This window comes from Lampetra planeri, chromosome 50 (genome assembly GCF_965212315.1).
Source record: "Lampetra planeri chromosome 50, kcLamPlan1.2.h2, whole genome shotgun sequence".
Taxonomy (NCBI): Eukaryota; Metazoa; Chordata; class Hyperoartia; order Petromyzontiformes; family Petromyzontidae; genus Lampetra; species Lampetra planeri.
Window position 1 is genome coordinate 7,851,775 of NC_136156.1, and position 17,721 is coordinate 7,869,495.

At 43.9% G+C, this 17,721-nt stretch overlaps 7 non-coding genes across 7 annotated transcripts; 5 read left to right on the plus strand and 2 right to left on the minus strand.

The window, feature by feature from the left end:
• Window positions 1-4,717: 4,717 nt before the first annotated feature.
• TRNAD-GUC (transfer RNA aspartic acid (anticodon GUC)) lies at window positions 4,718-4,789 on the minus strand. Its single transcript has one exon. It is a non-coding gene; the product is annotated as a tRNA-Asp (tRNA).
• Window positions 4,790-7,578: 2,789 nt separating this feature from the next.
• Window positions 7,579-7,650, minus strand: TRNAD-GUC (transfer RNA aspartic acid (anticodon GUC)). Its single transcript has one exon. It is a non-coding gene; the product is annotated as a tRNA-Asp (tRNA).
• Window positions 7,651-7,879: 229 nt separating this feature from the next.
• Window positions 7,880-7,951, plus strand: TRNAD-GUC (transfer RNA aspartic acid (anticodon GUC)). Its single transcript has one exon. It is a non-coding gene; the product is annotated as a tRNA-Asp (tRNA).
• A 1,650-nt stretch (window positions 7,952-9,601) lies between these two features.
• Window positions 9,602-9,673, plus strand: TRNAD-GUC (transfer RNA aspartic acid (anticodon GUC)). The gene has a single exon. It is a non-coding gene; the product is annotated as a tRNA-Asp (tRNA).
• Window positions 9,674-10,809: 1,136 nt separating this feature from the next.
• TRNAD-GUC (transfer RNA aspartic acid (anticodon GUC)) lies at window positions 10,810-10,881 on the plus strand. Its single transcript has one exon. It is a non-coding gene; the product is annotated as a tRNA-Asp (tRNA).
• A 2,513-nt stretch (window positions 10,882-13,394) lies between these two features.
• Window positions 13,395-13,466, plus strand: TRNAD-GUC (transfer RNA aspartic acid (anticodon GUC)). Its single transcript has one exon. It is a non-coding gene; the product is annotated as a tRNA-Asp (tRNA).
• Window positions 13,467-14,769: 1,303 nt separating this feature from the next.
• On the plus strand, window positions 14,770-14,841 carry TRNAD-GUC (transfer RNA aspartic acid (anticodon GUC)). The gene has a single exon. It is a non-coding gene; the product is annotated as a tRNA-Asp (tRNA).
• Window positions 14,842-17,721: the final 2,880 nt, after the last annotated feature.

A 17,721-nucleotide genomic window follows, 5' to 3' on the forward strand; every position in this document is an offset into this window, starting at 1 on the left:
CACATAATATCAAGCAAAAACACGTTGCAAGTGGGTATGCCGGAGATTGCAAGATGCGTGAGTGTGGGAGTGAGTGTGGAAGAGCCAGCGGCTTTGCGTGCACACATATGGGAGTGCAAGTGTTGCACACTGGTGGGAGAGAGATGGAGAGGATGAGAGTCCGGGAATGCAATAACGTGAGCGTGTCAGCTGGAGAGTGCGTGGGCAAGTGTATGTGTGTGTATGTGTGTATGTGTGTGTGTGAATGTGTGTGTGTATGTGTGCGTGTGTATGTCTTTGTGTGTATGTGTGTCGACAGCCTCAAATGAGTACCTGGTGCGGTGTGTAAACATTGCCACTAGGGAGACAAAGGCGGTCGGGCGTGGTGCTGGCCACCCACCCCCTCGTGTACCGTTCCGACCTTCATATGTGCTGGCTAACAGCACTTACCCCTACAGTCTGTTAAGGCTATACGGGGGATCTTTGTTTTTGTTGTGTATGTATGTGGGGAGCGATAGTGTAGCGGTTAGCGCGCTGCGCTATGAACCCAACGACCCGGGTTCGATTCCCGCTCACGACCAACACCAGTGACGATTATCTGAAGCGGTCCTGGGCCTCCCCTAGGTCGACTCAGCCTCAAATGAGTACCTGGTGCGGTGTGCAAAGGGGCCGTCCATAAATGACGTCACGCGATTTTGGACGATTTTTTACCCCCCTCCACTCGTCACACAGCGTCACAAAAGGTCAGACCAAATATGACGTCACAGAGTTCTCCCCCCCCCCCAAAACCATATTTCCATTTTGAAAATAAAACATGCTTCAAATCGCTTTAAACTATTGTCATTGTAGTGCGTATTTAATGTGGCGCTGCACTCTGATGTTGTAGGAGAAAACATTTATTAAAAAGGAGGCGTTGGAAAGCTTAAATTTTGCATAAAATGCACTTGAAAATATTCAACGTCTAATTAAAACTGCAGATGTTCAGAATATTATATTGAAATTATCTTATAATTATCAAATATTAAAAGTAATTATAACTATTAAAAAATACTTGAAACTTTGTAGTAGAACGAAGCAAAATGGAGAGTACAATTATAACAATCACATATTCATTCCACAGATGAAAAGCTCTGGTAGAATCATTAGAATCAAAATGTTTAATAACAATCATTTAAAAAAATGTTCAAAATGTATGCTTCTCCATTCTCCCATGGAGAGGCAAAATTCTCCTGCATGGAATAAATAAAAGGTGACCTTAGTAAATTTAAATAATCAAATAGTTAATAATTAAAATTCATAAAAATTTGTGTTGTTATAACAATTCTATATTTATTTAAAGCTGCGTATTTTGATGTGACGTCACGTTTCCCAAACTCCCCCCCCCTCGTCACACATCGTCACAAATGTCTGACACCCCCCCCCAGGTGCGTGACGTCATTTATGGACGGCCCCAAACATCGCCACTGGAGAGACAAAGGCGGTCGGGCGTGGTGCTGGCCACCCACCCCCTCGTGTACCCTTCCGGCCTTCATAGGTACTCGCTAACAGCACTTGCCCCTACAGTCTGTTAAGGCTATACACGGGGGATCGTTGATCTTTGTGTGCGTGCGTGCGGCAGCAAGGAATGAACGCAGGCGTGAACGTGGCAAAATTAGTGAGCATGTTGACACATTCTATCTCCTGGACACCTGCGAAAAAGAGCTTTATAGCTCATCGGATTCCTCCAGTACAAATACATATTCTGATTCATCACGCGGGGATTACTTTACTAAGCAATCATCGCCCCCTACTGACAGCTCAGTAAACATACAACGTAGGGCCAACATTGGTATGCGGTTGGAATCGTTGGACCAACGTTGCTCCAGAAACGTTCCATATTTAGTAGAAGACCAACGCGCACCCCGTAGGTCCGGTGCTGATGTGACCTTGCTGCCGCACAGGGACAGCTGCCACTGGTGAAGTTGGGAGAGGTTGACCTTCGACTTGTTTCAGATGAGATTTTAGGCGCTTCGAGTTTCTGGGGCATAGAAGCGCAAACATGTGTGACTGTACACACAACGATTATGATTGTTATTGTTGCAAGAGAATTGATCGAGCGTGCAGGTGAGCACGCGCGTAAGCGTCAATACGGGAACGCGTGTATCGATCGGCGTGGGTGAGTGGGTGAACGGGCGAGCGAAGGAATGGGGGGGAGGTGAGCCAGTGAGTGAGCGTGGATGGGGCTGAGCGTGGATACGGGTGAACGAGGGAGACGGTGAGCGAGAGGGTGAGCGTGGATGCTGGTGAGTGGGTGAGCGTGGATACGGGTGAGCGGATGAGCACTTTGGGGTACTCGTGCGGATGGGCGAGCACGTAGGCACATAAGCGGCAAAACGAACCGTGGTGCAGGAGAGAAAGCGAACATTTCTCCGGGCTGTTACTACGGGATGAATAAGCAAACGTGCATGCATGCGGGAGAGTCGAGTGAGGGTTCAAGGCTATCTACGAGGGATGTTTTTGTGTTTTGTGTCTCTGCACGGGGGGGGGGGGGTGAGCGACTGAGGATGCGAGTATTACAGCTACAGGGCGCGTGGGATACTGAGAGCGTTTTCGGAAACTCACCTATCCAATAACTCACTTGCCATCTTTCATGGCCACCGCTCCCCACAATCGTTAACCAAGTGATCCTCAAGAGGCAGCTTCAGCCAGATCACATACTGCGTATGTTGAATGACAACTGCTGAAGTATCACACAAAAAATGTTAAATTGCAAGAACAAAAATGATTCACGGTTTTAAACTACATGCATACAAATCCAGTTTCACGTGCAAGGTAGATTGTTGTTGTTGCATCGTAAAATCGTGAGGAGGCAGCGGCACGGGCAGGCCTTTATCCAGCAGTGGATGGGCCATGTCTGATGCATGATTCATTCATACAATACCTTCCTGGCATATCCAGCTTAGTATAGGAGTAGGCAAACACCGTAACAAGAGCAATTTTTTATTCTGTAAAACATATATTTCAAGAGCCAGTTTGGTGTTTCGGAGACGGTGGGTCCTTAATAAATAACGTCATGAAGAAGTTCTTTAAAGAGCCGCATGCGGCTCCGCAGCCGCAGGTTTTGCAGACTTCCTGAGCTAGAATATCCCCCATTTCTGTTCAGTATTGCCACTTGGGATCCACAATCAAGACCCAGGACTAGCAGAGACATCCGCATTCAAGGGCAACCCTCTGGGGTCCAGCTAATGCCTGGCTTAGGCTGCCTGCCATTGTGTTTGAAGATGCCCTCTGGACGTAATGCCCTCTTAAGTGCTTGATATTCCCCTCTCATGCCCCATGGACCTCCTCAGAACGCAGTACAGTTCACCGGTGTGTGGTTGTAATTACTGGCGAAACGTCGTACTCAGATTGTAAATGTTTGTGGCTTTGCTCTCCAACACACCAGTGTGCTGTACTAGAAACGAATTGGTACGTTCTGTTTACGTGACAGACCTTACTAGTTGGCTGTGTCGGGTGGAGGCGGTTTAAAGACACATTTATATATGGATGCGTTCTAACCCAAAAAAAACCTTTATTATGAACGTAGCCCTTGTTTCGGACTGAGCTCAGAACGACCTTGGCTGAACTTCTAGCTTATTTTGAACACGTAGGCTTTTGCAACCAATATCATCCATACTACAGGTGTTTTGGGTTAGATCGCATAAATATAAATGTGACTTCAAACCTGCCTCCACCCGACACAGCCAATTAGTAAGGTTTGTCACGTAAACAGAACATGTAAATTCGTCACTAGTACAGCACTAACCGGTGTGTTGGTGAGCCAAGCCACAACATTAACAACCTGAGTACGACGTTTCACCAGTAATTACAACTACAGTAGCTTCATCAGGCGGCAGCCAGATTTGTAACAAATTTATATATTTATGCGATCTCACCCAAAAAAACCTGTATTATGGATTCTGGCTTCTTGTTAGTTTTATCGTCTGAATTTTTAACATATCGTATCTGCTGGCCATCAGTTCAATCAGACGAGTTAGTGAAACGCAGCAAATTGGACGTGAAATAAGCGGTCTTCCGCCAGACGAGGTTACTAATTGTGATTATTGTGGGGTTACTCTCCAACACACCGGTGTGCTGCAGTAGTAACGAATGTGGCACGTTTTGTTTAGGCGGCAAACTTTACTAATTGACTGTGTCGGGTGGTAGCGGGTTTTAACGACATATTCATATTCACGCGATCTAACTCCAAACCCCGCTGTTATGGATAATATTGGTCGCTAAACCCTCCTGCTACGTGTTAAAAGGACGAAGTTGTTTCGTAATTTGTTTCCACACCTTCAGTCCTGTAAAATAACCCCCAGGACCCACACCGCGTAGGGAGAATGAGGTCTTCATCCAGCAGTATTTTACATGTGCTGTAAAAAAAAAATCCCCGCATGTTATTGTCCGCGAAAAGAATCGATTTTAATCACGGAATGATTACGGGGCTTGAAACTGAAGCCCTGGGGCCACGGCTATTGACACAGATGCACTTCACCCCGTCTCCAGCAGAGAGCGAACGCACACAGGGTCAGAGGCTTACGCGGCGTTCTCTTGTTGTTTTAAATGGCTCATACCCAACCAGAACTAACAACAGTAACACGTTTTTCAAAAGCCATATCTGTGAAATGTTATACAATTGTCGTACTGCATGGCTGCCTGACGTTAAGTTCGGAGGCATATAAATAAAAATAAGCACGCGAAAAAAAAAAAGTCAGCTCTCCCCGACGGGGAATTGAACCCCGGTCTCCCGCGTGACAGGCGGGGATACTAACCACTATACTATCGAGGACCAGCTACAACAACACCGCAGATGTAGCCTTTTAAACATAGACACCGCGAATTTACGACGAATGTTTTAATGTTTAGGCGATATTGGCAGTGGTGGTATATGCGCACAAATAACATGAAGTTAGCGATAATGTGTCCCTTGCCGAGTCCACAACAGGGGCCCACGTTGTACTGTACTCTGCTGCCCACGTCTATGCTCCCCGCCTTCACAAACTCGCACGGTTCACGAGGTGTGGATAAATACCCCCCCCCACTCCCTACGATCCCACTGCGTGTTTGAGGCCCTCATCCAGCAGTGGATTGACATGTAAACTATTAAAAAGCTATTAAACTAAACTAAGTTTTATTGTACCAGGTAAGGCGTGTGTTCCCTAATACACAATCTCTCATTATTAGTGCTCTCTTTCAGATGACAGCTCAAGTGGTTTATCATCAAGTGGAAATGTAGACCAAGAAAATACTCTAAACGCGTGATGTTGATTCTAAATGTGTGATGTTGATTCTAAATGTGTGATGTTGATTCTAAATGTGGGGGGAATATCCGGAGGACCCGGTGAAACATTCACGCGACCACGGGGAGAGAAACACCGCAAACTCCAAATATACAGCAGCAGGCATCGTCAGGGTCGAGATCGAACCCACGACCTCCTGTAGACCAGGCGAGGTAGTTAACATACCCTAGCCACCGTGAGCATGATGATGAGAGACACCGCAAACTCCAAATATACAGCAGGCATCGTCAGGGTCGAGATCAAACCCACGACCTCCTGTAGACCAGGCGAAGTAGTTAACATACCCTAGCCACCGTGAGGATGATGATGAGAGACACCGCAAACTCCAAATATACAGCAGGCATCGTCAGGGTCGAGATCAAACCCACGACCTCCTGTAGACCAGGCGAAGTAGTTAACATCTCCTAGCCACCGTGATGACGATGATGATTAGAGACACCGCAGACTCCAAATATACAGCAGGCATCGTCAGGGTCGAGATCGAACCCACGAGGCATAATGCTCCTGGGCATAATGCTATGGGGGAGGGGGGAGTATTGGGGCACTATTAAAACACTGTACGTCACGTTTCTGAGTGATGGTAGTATATAAAGCTGGGAGTAAAAGAATGGAAATATGGATATGACTGTAAAACTCAAAAGCAGCTAAAGTTTAACTTGGTTAATTACATCCGTACAATGATTGCTCAATTTGAAACCATCCTCTCGGTTGAAGTTATGTCTATTTTGTTTATCTGGATGGCTTCATGGACAAATTTTGGTAGTATCCAGGAGGCTTGCAGAGTACCTTGGTATCGGAGAACACAATGTCATGAGAACTCGCAGTGTTATAACAGTGGTCAGCTACGGCCAAATAATTCGTCCTACCGTGTTTTAAATCTGACTTGTGCTCGCGAATGCCATCAGATATATGTTGTTTCGTTTCCCAGATATAACAGTCACCACAAATGCAACTCAGTTTGCAGACACCGGGGTACTATAAGTCAGGAATGACATCCTTTACGGATGGGATCAGATCACGGATTTTGTGTACTGTACTGAAACGGACCTGGATCTTGTGTTTGTTTAAAATTTTGGAAATATTTTGGTAACGTCTGCTATGTATGGCAACGTGATGGTTTTGATCGGAGTCTCAAGGGGTTAAATTTCGATTTAAAGCTTGCGTGACTGCAGGGATTCATCTTCTTAGTTATTTCGGTAAAGTCACGTAGAATGGAAACAATAAAAATAATAAAATAAAACATAATAAAATAATTCTCACGACGTTTCGGCCACAACGCAAGCAGCCGTCATCAGGTGAAGACCAGGTCTGTCGCTGTCTCCCCGACAGACCTGGTCTTCACCTGATGACGGCTGCTTGCGTTGTGGCCGAAACGTCGTGAGAATTATTTTATTATGTTTTATTTTATTATTTTTATTGTTTCCATTCTACGTGACTTTACCGAAAGAACCAAGAAGATGAATCTCAAGGGGTTTTTTTCTCCATGGTGGTAGAAACAGCTTTGCGGATAGTACGGTCTGAATATCCATTCATCTTAAGGGCCAGGTGTACATGTTCCAATTCACTGGTCAGGTGGTGTTCGTCAGAGATGCAGTGGGCCCTATGGTATAGTGTTTTGATGAGGGAATTATTTTGTGCTGGATGGTGGTGGGAATCAGGCTTCATGTAGGAATCTATGTGGGTGGCCTTCCTGTAAACAGCATGTCACAAAGAGCCATCGGGCCTCTCAAACAGAACATCCAATAATGGTAGCTTGCCATCTTTATCCACTTCCATGGTAAATTTGATGGATGGGTGTCTGGAATTGATGTGGTCTAGGAATTGGTTCAATGCTCGGAGGCCATGTGGACAAATGACGAAAGTAGCATCCACATATCTCTTCGTGGATTAAATATCGGCCGTTCTATAGGATTCGGCGGGGGGGGGGGGGTGCGTCAAGCGTACTTACGCAGGTGGGGGGGGGGTGTAAAAAGTCCGCGTGCTTGCAGGGAGGTCAAGTTTTGGACTTAGATTAAATATATATTTTCACCCCAACCTATGATGTGTTAGTATGCACTTCCCATGCTAGCCAGTAGAGGGGGAGGGGCAGCATGAAAACAGCACGCTCTGGAGGACCGGACAATGGATTGACGAATGAGTAATTTGTGCCAATGAGAAAGCACTGACGCAACATCGACGATTAAACAGTTTTAAAAATCCAAGGAAAATATTTATTTAGAGAGCTTATCTCGCAAACATTGGTGGTTGTGATAGACTTTAAGTAAAATAAAGTCCAGCTCTCCCCGACGGGGAATTGAACCCCGGTCTCCCGCGTGACAGGCGGGGATACTAACCACTATACTATCGAGGACCAGCTGGCATCACCTCTGAAAACGAATCTAATGATATCTGCATTGTTCAGATCGGAAGTGCGTGGAGAAAGGACAATAAACTAAACACAAAAAGCAGTTGTAAAGAATTGAGATTTCAATCGAGATTACTTCAAATTGCCAATCTCCAGTGGCCTCCACAGTATAGGAATTGAGAGCGTTCCAGATGTCTGCAGAAGTGCCTTACAATTCGCCACAGCTCTCAGCCACTCCTCGATAGTATAGTGGTTAGTATCCCCGCCTGTCACGCGGGAGACCGGGGTTCAATTCCCCGTCGGGGAGAGCTTGACTTTTTTTTTCATTATTGTTTCCACTGAATAATAATTTGAAGTTTTCGTGACTGCAGGGATCAATTCTATTTGGTTCTTTCGGAAAAGTCACATAGGTATAAAATAAAATAAATTGTGTTGCGCCCGAAACGTCGTGATTTAATGCATTTTATTTTATACCTACGTGACTTTACCGAAAGAACCAAATAGTATGTTTCCACTAAGTTTCAACAAGCGTAACATTTGCTGTGGGTCTCAAAACACCTGTCAGTATTATACCCAGCATATAATCACGTGTAATTTCACCTTTTAACATGTTATTATTTCCTGGGTGTACTATTGTTCATTTGTTAAGGTTATAAATGATTTACTTATTGCCGATTCTGGTGCATTGGCTATCTTGATACTTCTGGATCTGAGTGCTGCTTTTGATACTGTTGATACGTTTACGTTGTTAAATCGTCTTGAGCCTTCGGTGGACATGTCAGGGACTGCTGCTATTTGTTGGCTCATGCCATACAACAAAGAGCAGACTGTCTCAACGGGCGACTGCTCATCTGTTCACGGCTGAGTGTCCTTAGGGGTGGCTCGGGGCTCTAGTTTGGGCCCTATCTATTCGGCCTGTATTTGCTACCGCTGGGCCACAGTTTTTCGTCTTCATGGCTTAAATCTACACTTTTATGCTCACGACTCAGATTTATCTTAAGACTATGATTGACACCAAAGTTGTAGTTTCCGTTGTCTTGCTGAGGTCAAGTCGTGGATGCACCTAAACTTTCTTAAATTAAATTGTGATAAGAGAGAGATTATGTTTTTGAGCTCTCCACATCAATTGCGTTCATCTTTCTGGTTTTAGTGTGGCCATGTACGGGAGTGTGAGGTCAGAAACGTGGGTGTTAGCCTCAACCCCAGTTTGACATTTGAAGCTCACGTACGTAATATTACCCAAATCTAGTGCTGTCCCTTACTGGTGCCGAGAGGCTGGTGCATGCCTTTATATCATCTAGGTTGGATTACTACAATGCCTTGCTTGAATGGGGCCTGGTCCTCCACTAGGTCGACTCGGCCTCAAACTAGAACCTGGTGTGGTGTGTAAACAATGCCAGTGGGGAGACAAAGGCGGCCGGGCGTGGCGCTGGCCACTCACCCCCTCGTGTGCCGTGCCGGCCTTGATATGAGCTGGTAACTAACAGCACTTGCCCCAACAGTCCGTTAAGGCTATTCGGGGGATCTTTGCTTTTGTGCAATTGTGGTGACTCATTGCCCCTCTTCCGACGACGAACTAGCATCAGGATCCAAGGTAAGTGAAATAAAACATTTATTTGTTACTTTGTTTCATTTACTATACAGTGTTACATGCAAATGTACACTTTTTGACAATGCTTTCCTTTTTTGTTGAACGAAAACATTTTATAACAATGACCGTACGGGCATTTAAATATAGTGCATTACTGTGGTCCAACTTACGAAGGGGTCTAAGGAACGAATTGGTTTCGTTACCCGAGGGGTGCCGGTGATGTAACGGAATGTTTTATCTTGAAATTTCAACATTTATTCAGAGCCCCAGGTGACTTTAGCATTATGTGGGTTCAATAATATCTTAAGGGAGAGCGTTCCAGATGTCTGCAGAAGTGCCTTACAATTTGCCAACCCTCGCAGCCACTCCTCGATAGTATAGTGGTTAGTATCCCCGCCTGTCACGCGGGAGACCGGGGTTCAATTCCCCGTCGGGGAGAGCTTGACTTTTTTTCATTATTGTTTCCACTGAATAATAATTTGAAGTTTTCGTGACTGCAGGGATCAATTCTATTTGGTTCTTTCGGTAAAGTCACGTAGGTATAAAATGAAATGCATTAAATCACGACGTTTCGGGCGCAACACAATTTATTTTATTTTATACCTACGTGACTTTACCGAAAGAACCAAATAGTATGTTTCCACTGAGTTTCAACAAGCGTAACATTTGCTGTGGGTCTCAAAACACCTGTCAGTATTATACCCAGCATATAATCACGTGTAATTTCACTTTTTTACATGTTATTATTTCCTGGGTGTACTATTGTTCATTTGTTAAGGTTATAAATGATTTACTTATTGCCGATTCTGGTGCATTGGCTATCTTGATACTTCTGGATCTGAGTGCTGCTTTTGATACTGTTGATACGTTTACGTTGTTAAATCGTCTTGAGCCTTCGGTGGACATGTCAGGGACTGCTGCTATTTGTTGGCTCATGCCATACAACAAAGAGTAGTCTGTCTCAACGGGCGACTGCTCACCTGGTCACGGCTTAGTGTCCTTAGGGGTGGCTCGAGGATCTAGTTTGGGTCCTCTGTTGTTACTTAATGTTAATAGCTCAGCTTATTTGAGAGTATATTGAGTAGTTTGAGTACATTGATTATATTGATGTAGTTTATACTTAGTTTTTTCACATCGGTTTATTGTATGGTAGTTGGGTAGTTGCAGTTCTTTAGCGTCAATATGCTCAATTCCTCTGTTGATATGTAAACTCCTTTGTCAAGGTTCTCTCCTCATCCCACCCAGCTTAAAAATACGCTGCCAAGCTCAGCAGTGTTCATTGGGACGCTGTCTTTCTGACAGCTTTGTTCTTCACCTGAGGACGGCTGCTTGTGTTGTGGCCAAAACGTCGTGAGGATTTTATTTTATTATGTTTTTTTTTTCTTTTTTTTATTATTTCCCTTCTACGTGACTGTACCGAAAGAACCAAGAATAGGAATGTTTTTTCTTGAAGTTTCAATATTTATTCAGAGCACCAGGTGACATTAGCATTATGAGGGTTCAATAATATCTTAAGGGAGAGGGTTCCAGATGTCTGCAGAAGTGCCTTACAATTTGCCAACCCTCGCAGCCACTCCTCGATAGTATAGTGGTTAGTATCCCCGCCTGTCACGCGGGAGACCGGGGTTCAATTCCCCGTCGGGGAGAGCTGGCATTTTTTAACATAATTTTTTCCACTCACGTTCTGTCACGTGATTTCCACCAATAATTAAATAAGCAGTGGATCTCAAAACACCTGTCAATTTCATATCAAGCATATAATCACATGTAATAAATTGAGATTACATGTGATTATATATATGTACAACAAAGAGCAGACTGTCTCAACGGGCGACTGCTCACCTGATCACGGCTGAGTGTCCTTAGGGGTGGCTCGGGGCTCTAGTTTGGGCCCTATCTGTTCGGCCTGTATTTGCTACCGCTGGGCCACAGTTTTTCGTCTTCATGGCTTAAATCTACACTTTTATGCTCACGACTCAGATTTATCTTAAGACTATGATTGACACCAAAGTTGTAGTTTCCGTTGTCTTGCTGATGTCAAGTCGTGGATGCACCTAAACTTTCTTAAATGAAATTGTGATAAGAGAGAGATTATGTTTTTGAGCTCTCCACATCAATTGCGTTCATCTTTCTGGTTTTAGTGTGGCCATGTACGGGAGTGTGAGGTCAGAAACGTGGGTGTTAGCCTCAACCCCAGTTTGACATTTGAAGCTCACGTACGTAATATTACCCAAATCTAGTGCTGTCCCTTACTGGTGCCGAGAGGCTGGTGCATGCCTTTATATCATCTAGGTTGGGTTACTACAATGCCTTGCTTGAATGGGGCCTGGTCCTCCACTAGGTCGACTCGGCCTCAAACTAGTACCTGGTGTGGTGTGTAAACAATGCCAGTGGGGAGACAAAGGCGGCCGGGCGTGGCGCTGGCCACTCACCCCCTCGTGTGCCGTGCCGGCCTTGATATGAGCTGGTAACTAACAGCACTTGCCCCAACAGTCCGTTAAGGCTATTCGGGGGATCTTTGCTTTTGTGCAATTGTGGTGACTCATTGCCCCTCTTCCGACGACGAACTAGCATCAGGATCGAAGGTAAGTGAAATAAAACATTTATTTGTTACTTTGTTTTATTTACTATACAGTGTTACATGCAAATGTACACTTTTTGACAATGCTTTCCTTTTTTGTTGAACGAAAACATTTTATAACAATGACCATACGGGCATTTAAATATAGTGCATTACTGTGGTCCAACTTACGAAGGGGTCTAAGGAACGAATTGGTTTCGTAACCCGAGGGGTGCCGGTGATGTAACGGAATGTTTTATCTTGAAATTTCAACATTTATTCAGAGCCCCAGGTGACATTAGCATTATGAGGGTTCAATAATATCTTAAGGGAGAGCGTTCCAGATGTCTGCAGAAGTGCCTTACAATTTGCCAACCCTCGCAGCCACTCCTCGATAGTATAGTGGTTAGTATCCCCGCCTGTCACGCGAGAGACCGGGGTTCAATTCCCCGTCGGGGAGAGCTTGACTTTTTTTCATTATTGTTTCCACTGAATAATAATTTGAAGTTTTCGTGACTGCAGGGATCAATTCTATTTGGTTCTTTCGGTAAAGTCACGTAGGTATAAAATGAAATGCATTAAATCACGACGTTTCGGGCGCAACACAATTTATTTTATTTTATACCTACGTGACTTTACCGAAAGAACCAAATAGTATGTTTCCACTGAGTTTCAACAAGCGTAACATTTGCTGTGGGTCTCAAAACACCTGTCAGTATTATACCCAGCATATAATCACGTGTAATTTCACTTTTTTACATGTTATTATTTCCTGGGTGTACTATTGTTCATTTGTTAAGGTTATAAATGATTTACTTATTGCCGATTCTGGTGCATTGGCTATCTTGATACTTCTGGATCTGAGTGCTGCTTTTGATACTGTTGATACGTTTACGTTGTTAAATCGTCTTGAGCCTTCGGTGGACATGTCAGGGACTGCTGCTATTTGTTGGCTCATGCCATACAACAAAGAGTAGTCTGTCTCAACGGGCGACTGCTCACCTGGTCACGGCTTAGTGTCCTTAGGGGTGGCTCGAGGATCTAGTTTGGGTCCTCTGTTGTTACTTAATGTTAATAGCTCAGCTTATTTGAGAGTATATTGAGTAGTTTGAGTACATTGATTATATTGATGTAGTTTATACTTAGTTTTTTCACATCGGTTTATTGTATGGTAGTTGGGTAGTTGCAGTTCTTTAGCGTCAATATGCTCAATTCCTCTGTTGATATGTAAACTCCTTTGTCAAGGTTCTCTCCTCATCCCACCCAGCTTAAAAATACGCTGCCAAGCTCAGCAGTGTTCATTGGGACGCTGTCTTTCTGACAGCTTTGTTCTTCACCTGAGGACGGCTGCTTGTGTTGTGGCCAAAACGTCGTGAGGATTTTATTTTATTATGTTTTTTTTTTCTTTTCTTTTTTATTATTTCCCTTCTACGTGACTGTACCGAAAGAACCAAGAATAGGAATGTTTTTTCTTGAAGTTTCAATATTTATTCAGAGCACCAGGTGACATTAGCATTATGAGGGTTCAATAATATCTTCAGGGAGAGCGTTCCAGATGTATGCAGAAGTGCCTTGCAATTGGTCGAAGCTCGCAGCCATTCCTCGATAGTATAGTGGTTAGTATCCCCGCCTGTCACGCGGGAGACCGGGGTTCAATTCCCCGTCGGGGAGAGCTGGCATTTTTTAACATCATTTTTTCCACTCACGTTCTGTCACGTGATTTCCACCAATAATTGAATAAGCAGTGCATCTCAAAACACCTGTCAATTTCATATCAAGCATATAATCACATGTAATAAATTGAGATTACATGTGATTATATATATGTACAACAAAGAGCAGACTGTCTCAACGGGCGACTGTTCATCTGATCACGGCTGAGTGTCCTTAGGGGTGGCTCGGGGCTCTAGTTTGGGCCCTATCTATTCGGCCTGTATTTGCTACCGCTGGGCGACAGTTTTTCGTCTTCATGGCTTAAATCTACACTTTTATGCTCACGACTCAGATTTATCTTAAGACTATGATTGACACCAAAGTTGTAGTTTCCGTTGTCTTGCTAAGGTCAAGTCGTGGATGCACCTAAACTTTCTTAAATTAAATTGTGATAAGAGAGAGATTATGTTTTTGAGCTCTCCACATCAATTGCGTTCATCTTTCTGGTTTTAGTGTGGCCATGTACGGGAGTGTGAGGTCAGAAACGTGGGTGTTAGCCTCAACCCCAGTTTGACATTTGAAGCTCACGTACGTAATATTACCCAAATCTAGTGCTGTCCCTTACTGGTGCCGAGAGGCTGGTGCATGCCTTTATATCATCTAGGTTGGGTTACTACAATGCCTTGCTTGAATGGGGCCTGGTCCTCCACTAGGTCGACTCGGCCTCAAACTAGTACCTGGTGTGGTGTGTAAACAATGCCAGTGGGGAGACAAAGGCGGCCGGGCGTGGCGCTGGCCACTCACCCCCTCGTGTGCCGTGCCGGCCTTGATATGAGCTGGTAACTAACAGCACTTGCCCCAACAGCCCGTTAAGGCTATTCGGGGGATCTTTGCTTTTGTGCAATTGTGGTGACTCATTGCCCCTCTTCCGACGACGAACTAGCATCAGGATCGAAGGTAAGTGAAATAAAACATTTATTTGTTACTTTGTTTTATTTACTATATAGTGTTACATGCAAATGTACACTTTTTTGACAATGCTTTCCTTTTTTGTTGAACGAAAACATTTTATAACAATGACCGTACGGGCATTTAAATATAGTGCATTACTGTGGTCCAACTTACGAAGGGGTCTAAGGAACGAATTGGTTTCGTAACCCGAGGGGTGCCGGTGATGTAACGGAATGTTTTATCTTGAAATTTCAACATTTATTCAGAGCCCCAGGTGACATTAGCATTATGAGGGTTCAATACTATCTTAAGGGAGAGCGTTCCAGATGTCTGCAGAAGTGCCTTACAATTTGCCAACCCTCGCAGCCACTCCTCGATAGTATAGTGGTTAGTATCCCCGCCTGTCACGCGGGAGACCGGGGTTCAATTCCCCGTCGGGGAGAGCTTGACTTTTTTTCATTATTGTTTCCACTGAATAATAATTTGAAGTTTTCGTGACTGCAGGGATCAATTCTATTTGGTTCTTTCGGTAAAGTCACGTAGGTATTAAATAAAATAAATTGTGTTGCGCCCGAAACGTCGTGATTTAATGCATTTTATTTTATACCTACGTGACTTTACCGAAAGAACCAAATAGTATGTTTCCACTGAGTTTCAACAAGCGTAACATTTGCTGTGGGTCTCAAAACACCTGTCAGTATTATACCCAGCATATAATCACGTGTAATTTCACTTTTTTACATGTTATTATTTCCTGGGTGTACTATTGTTCATTTGTTAAGGTTATGAAATATTTACTTATTGCCGATTCTGGTGCATTGGCTATCTTGATACTTCTGGATCTGAGTGCTGCTTTTGATACTGTTGATACGTTTACGTTGTTAAATCGTCTTGAGCCTTCGGTGGACATGTCAGGGACTGCTGCTATTTGTTGGCTCATGCCATACAACAAAGAGTAGTCTGTCTCAACGGGCGACTGCTCACCTGGTCACGGCTTAGTGTCCTTAGGGGTGGCTCGAGGATCTAGTTTGGGTCCTCTGTTGTTACTTAATGTTAATAGCTCAGCTTATTTGAGAGTATATTGAGTAGTTTGAGTACATTGATTATATTGATGTAAATTTCGATTTAAAGCTTTCGTGACTGCAGGGATTCATCTTCTTGGTTCTTTCGGTAAAGTCACGTAGAAGGGAAGTAATAAAATAATAAAAATAAAACATAATAAAACAATTCTCACGACGTTTCGGCCACAACGCAAGCAGCCATCCTCAGGCGAAGAATGAAACACCCCAAGCTTGGAGCGTATATTTAAGCTGGGTTAGAGGGGGGGGAGGTGGGAAGAAGAGCGCCTAAACAAAATAATTTGCATATCAAGAGGAATTCAGCATATGGAAAATGCGTAGGAGGTGGGCGGGGGGGGTTCCAAATCAATACTATGCCCGTGCATTATGCAGGATTAGCAGCATCAAAGGGGGGGGGGGAAGGGGGGGAGCATTAACAAAGGAAAGGAATGTTAATAGTATGTAGCTGTAGTTACTAAACAACCACGTAAAAAACTACAGTATAAACTGCATGACAAACTAAAGTATAAACTACATAGCATCATCAGTAAACTTACTATACTCTACAATAAGCTGAGTTACTAACAGTAAGTAATACATGAAAAATTCTACGTTGTAAAAAAATTATATAATATGCTTCCATCTAAACTTTATTCTCTTACATCACACGCGTCTATACCGTACTATATACTTCCATAGGCAAAACCAACATTAAATTACATACTGTATTGCTATAAACCACCCTATACCTTATACATTTTTAATATAACACTATGTATTATTCTACCCACCCTAATGTGTATCAAAATGGTTTATTACGTCCTTCCAGTGATTGCTAAGCCAGAATCCATCTTCTCGGTTAAAATTGTCTCTGTGTTTGTAAATGTGGATCGCCTCATGTACGAATCTCTCATGATAGCCAGATGGCTTGCAGAGAACCTCTGTCTTGGAGAAGTCAATGTCATGTGAGCCCACTGAGTTGTAACAGTGATCTGCCACGGCTGAGGTGTTTGTCCTACAGTGTTTCAGGTCAGCTTTATGTTCACGGATGCGGTCCGAGACATGTCGTTTGGTTTCCCCAATGTAACTGCTACCACAGAGGCAACTTAGTTTGTAGACACCAGGGTACTGTATGTCTGGAACCACATCTTTTACAGACGGTACCAGATCACGGATTTTATGTACTGTGTTGAATCGGACCTGGATCTTGTGTTTAATCAGGATTTTGGAGATCTTTTTTGTGACCCCAGCAATGTAGGGTAAGGTGATGGTCTTGAAAGGCTCCTCAACAGGATCTTTCTTGGTGGTTGGAGTGATGGCTTTGCGGATTGTGTAGTCGGAGTAACCATTAGCCTTAAGAGCTTGGCGTACGTGTTTGAGTTCACTGGAAATGTGTTCATGGTCGGAGATGCATTGGGCTCTATGATATAGAGTCTTGATGAGAGAATTCTTCTGGGATGGATGGTGGTGGGAATCCGGTTTTAGATAAGCATCCGTGTGGGTGGCTTTCCTGTAGACAGAGTGGCTCATTGAACCATCAGGTCTCCTTTTGATTAGGACATCCAAAAAGGGTAGCTTGCCATCATTTTCGACTTCCATGGTGAATCTGATGGCTGGGTGTATGGAATTGATATGGTCGAGAAATTGGTCTAGAGCAGGCCGGCCATGTGGCCAGATGACAAAAGTGTCGTCTACGTACCTCTTCCATAAGGTCGGGCGTAGAGTCGCAGTCTGGATGGCGTCCGTCTCAAATTTCTCCATGAAGATGTTGGCTACAACCGGAGATAAGGGGGAGCCCATTGGGGTGCCCTCAATTTGCTTGTAGAAGGTTCCATTCCAGGTGAAGTATGTATTGGTTAAGCAGTGTCTCACCAGGGGGGGTACCCCAGCATTCAGTCCTTGATGAACCAAGTCTTCAATGATTGCGATGGTGTCAGGCACAGGCACCTTGGTGAACAAGGAAACCACATCAAAACTGACAAGCAGGTCGTCTGGGGACAGGGCAATCCCCTTGATTGTTGATACCAGGTCAGTAGAGTTTAGTACTGCAGAGGTGGTTTTTCCAGTGAAAGGCCGTAGGATGGAATGTTTTTTCTTGAAGTTTCAATATTTATTCAGAGCACCAGGTGACACGAAACGTCGTGAGAATTGTTTTATTATGTTTTATTTTTATTATTTTATTACTTCCCTTCTACGTGACTTTACCGAAAGAACCAAGAAGATATATTGATGTAGTTTATACTTAGTTTTTTCACATCGGTTTA